The following is a 4,425-nucleotide window of genomic DNA, read 5'->3' on the forward strand; positions in this document are numbered from 1 at the left end:
GTTCAAATCCTCCTCGGCACCGATATCTCTCAGCAACGCTGTTTTGACAGCGCGGATGAAACGCGATCAAAGAGGAGTTCACATCGCCTCGTTTCATCTCGAACTTACGGGGCAACTTTGAACCGATCATTTTCTCACCCTACGCCTTTGAGGGCAAGGACCGTTGAACCGAGTTTCTTAGCGGTAGCTGTCGCGAGAAATAGAAAGAGACGGGATTACTCACCAAGGATTTTTTGCACCCTTCGAACGACGCCAGGAACTCGGTATTATTATACACAGACGTCTTTCCCACAGCGGACTAAGAAGTCATGGGAATAAATTTTGGAGAAATATTTACAGCTACGATCTAAAGAAATTTTTTCAAAATCAGCAAAAGAACTAAAAACTTAGCCTCTGATCCTAGATTAAATTTTTACTTTCAAGTTTATCTCTGTACAAACTATATTCTCTTGTAGAACATTGTATAACTTTTGGTTTGTTTTGCACCATTATAGTGAAAACACTCACCAAACATCCAACTTCGGCGATTCTGAAACAAGTTGAAATCACACCCCCTGCAATTGGAATTATAAAACGGCGTTGAACAGCTCGTAAATTACCCATATTATCGAGATAACGAGCCGAGGCTGCGCGTGGGTGTGATCTAGGCGAGTATATACGCATTTGGCACAGAGCCAATGAATTAAAATGATTTGAATGCGGCACATAATAATAAAACAGAGTAGTTGATAGAGCGGGATTCCCCGGTCGGCCGTTCGGCAGGCAGCAGCTAGGTCAGTACATTAACGCGATTAACCGCCAATTAATAACGCATCAATTGACACCGGTCAACTTGTTGCATATCGGGTCTGAATGCGCCGGTAATGCGTGTGTCTGCATATATATGTCGTCGTACTCTAGGTACATAGGTACGTGTGCATTTCACAGTGTGTGGTCATTTCATTGGTACCCACCAACCAACCAACCAACCAACCAACCAACCAACCTACCTGTCCTCCAGTGCACCGCGTACCAACTTCCACTGCGCGTAATTGTTGCCAGCAGCATAACAATCAGCTGTTGATCGTTGAGAGCGTTGAGGAGCGATTACGCACCCCGAAGGGGGTGGCAGGAACGGCGATTCCACGTGATCGTGGAGGACATGGACTGATGCCCCCGCGTTGGTTCCCATACCTGCACCCCCTGCGAACCTCGCATCGACCACATGACACCTACGGGGGGTACGGGCGGATAAAATGCCGATGGAACGCCATGTGGGGTGCGCCCTCCGGCAGCCTGCTGAGGGTCGACATGTGCGTTTGAACCGCATGTACATACGACCGAGTCGTAATTGCTTAGTAGCGTCCATCTCGGCGCTACCTGCATGCACGGCAAACTTCCCCCTATCCCCCCCCCCCCCCCCCCTCCCCCCCATGATGGTCATAACCGATCGCGTGAGTTCCGAGTTCCGGTATCAGCCGTGCCTGCGCAGACCAGGGTTGGAATTCATGCTGCTCCTCTTCCCATAGCTTATGCTCGGTAAGGTTCTTTCACACGTATATATACTGATGATAGTTCTAACGTTGAAGCTCGTGTAACGTCGACCCAATTACCTAATTAGAACGACGTTAACCAGAAAACCAGCCGCGGCTCCTCCGACTCTCCCAGCAATTAATTCCAAGATACTTGCTCGTAAGATGTAACCGCTGAAAAGTAAACTCGACATCCACGTCTGCGGCGCTAAACGTGCAATTCGTTTTAATGAATACTGCTTCGAGGATTACGATGATCGTGACCATCATTTACAGTCTCTGAACTCCAGCGAGAGGTAAGTGCTGGGTTGTTCAACTCGTCTGGTTGTCAACGTCGATGGTCCCATGACGCATATATGGGCCGCTCCCTGTGATGCCGATTTCGTTCTCTGTCAGAAAAAACCGACCGGTTATATCTCTGCGGTATTATTCATCGTACCGACCGGCTCAAAGTAGCAGCTCAGGCATAACCAGAAGACAATAAATAAATGCGGCATCGTTTCTGTTCACTTCTCTCTTTTTCCTTTTTTTCTTTTTTGTCGTTTCTCTCCGGCTCGTTCTGCACGATGCAGAACAACAACAGAACCGCGTATGGTACCGTGCATACCTACATACGGATAATGAGGAGAACACCTAGTTTTCTCTATACCTGCCTCTCTGCTCGTCGGTCCGTGGCGTCGTCGCTCGTCGGCGTCAACGAAGTCTGCAGATATCGGACTCTACCGGACGCAGAACTGCGGGTGGCTGGAGTCCGAATCGCCCGGGGTAATTACCTACCCACCTTCACATTTACTTCCTTCCGACGTGTCGCTGTGTAACGGAGGCTAGAGAGAGGGAAGGAGGCGTAGGTTCGGTTCCTGAGTCCGCTTCCGGTGTCACCCTGCAGCACACACATACCTTTTGTCTCGCGCATGGGAGCGCTTGGAACCCCCTCGAAGCCGAGCCTCACCCACCACCACGGCCAAGTGAACCGGCCAGCCTTATCTGGCAACGAAATTTTTCCTCGAGCCATATGCCGCCTTTCGTCATCGAGGCGTTTCACACATGCTCTGTATCCTGATAATATCACCTGCTATGGCTCAGTGTGGCATCGATGTTCGTTGGTACAGTTAAGGTACATCGAAGAATTATAGATTATTGACGGTATTGGACGATGAAACGTTTGGCATCTCGTTATCGAAGGTTTTTCTGGTCCACGTTGGCATCTTTGGAGCGTTAGTCTTCGTCGTAAAGGGGGCTGGCAGGTGTTGGACCTCAGCTGTGTGAGCACCTTGGAAAGAAGCCTCGATCCAAGGCGGGCAGTCTGCCGGAGTGGATCTTTGAATAGGCGGTTCCCAGGATATGATAAAACCGCGAGAGTTGGTCAGTTAGTTAGTTAGTTACTTAGTTAGCTTGTGTGATATGGACGATGGGTATCTAATCGCGGTTGCAAGTTGCCATGGTTGACGCGAATATGTGCGTCGCGGGAATTGAAAGTCGTTCCGAGTAGGCGAGCTGCAGCCTTCGATAGATATAACAGGCGTGATCGAGTAGCGCGTTAAAGAGGAGATACAGAGAGTGAGGGTTGACGGGGAAGCGGGAGGAGATAAGCCGTGCGGTGAGGTTCTATCGTTGTAAACAGAAAAATTAAAGAACGTATGGGGAGTAGAGGAGAAAGGAAAAAGGAGAAAAGAGGAATCCGCTGGAAATTAAAGCCGCGGCTTTTACCCACTGCGTACCTATTCTGCGATTTCCATGAATCATTGATGCACACTGGCGGTGTTGCTGAGTGTTCAGGTGCAGCGGCCAACCCTTGAGGTTTGACCGTGAGACCCCCCGCAAAGTCTGAGCTGCTCGAGGACGAGCGCGCACGAGACTATCAATTATTTTTTTCTTTCGCAAACTATCGATCGTACTTGTGCAATTCCGTAAGGTCCGACTGTACGTCGTCAGACGACTCGACTGCGATAGAAACTTGTCTAGATAAACTCTGAACAAAGATCGCTGCGGGCAAAGGGAAAGTTTCTTATGGTCACAAGGTGTGCGTGAAGATGAGGGTGGAATGAATAAAGTTATAAAACTGTAGATATAGATGATTTTTCTTTCCTCTGAACTGTGGTTTAAATGTGATTTGACTCGATTAATGAAAGGTGAATTGTTTTCTGGCTGTTTCAGACTGACCTGGATAAGCCAAATAGAGAAAAACGGGAGTAGATTTAGGCGCGAGGGAAAGGGTGAGCCGCGGGGCGAACTAGCCCTCTGGCGTGCTCCGCAAGGATGCAGCTCTCAGGCGGGAGCAGGAGAAGCCAAAAGATAAGAGCGACACCTCCCGCCCGGTTCACGACGTCGTCAACAATAAAAACAACAGCGATCATCCCGATCGGGTCGAATCATCAAGAGTCGACGACATTAACGATACGACACAAAGTTCCAAAACACCACCAGCTGCAAGCGTCGACCCCCCGCCGCAAGGAGGAGTGGGGAAAGAAATAGGGGGACGACGCAGGGAGCCGGGTACCCAGGGGTCGGCGTCGCGAGCAGGTGCGAGGAAGAGACGAGGAACAGACCTCGATTCGGCGGCAGCAGCAGCGGCAGCAGCAGCAGCAGCGGCAGGAGAAGGAGGAGGAGAGAGGAGGAGGAGGGAAGCGAAGTCGTCGTCGGAGGGGGGTGGAGAAGAAGGAGGCGGCGGCGGCGGCAGTCAGGGGGAAGAAGGAGAAGAAGGAGGAGAAGGCGGCGACGGCGACGTCGTCGTTGGAGCCGAGTAGGGGAAGGAGGGAAGGAAGGCGAAGGGCCGGGGCAGGGGGGGCGGGACGGGGGACTGAAAGAGAAGAAGGAGAAGGAGAAGGAGACGGCGGGGCGGAAGGCTACGCGAGTAGGGCTCGGTGGGGCTTATCGAGTGCGACGGGGTGGGGGGGTGAAGAAGCCCTGGCGGGGA

General features: G+C 51.2%; 1 long non-coding RNA gene across 1 annotated transcript in view; it reads left to right on the forward strand.

Annotated features, from left to right (window-relative positions):
- The window catches only part of LOC124413931, a 65,443-nt gene extending 61,285 nt beyond the window's left edge, over positions 1-4,158 (forward strand). Inside the window, exon 4 of the long non-coding RNA XR_006929907.1 lies at positions 3,666-4,158. This is a non-coding gene — a long non-coding RNA (uncharacterized LOC124413931). The remainder of the gene's footprint in view (positions 1-3,665) is intronic.
- The last annotated feature ends 267 nt before the right edge of the window (positions 4,159-4,425 follow it).

Source organism: Diprion similis, chromosome 13 (assembly GCF_021155765.1).
Source record: "Diprion similis isolate iyDipSimi1 chromosome 13, iyDipSimi1.1, whole genome shotgun sequence".
NCBI classification, from domain to species: domain Eukaryota; kingdom Metazoa; phylum Arthropoda; class Insecta; order Hymenoptera; family Diprionidae; genus Diprion; species Diprion similis.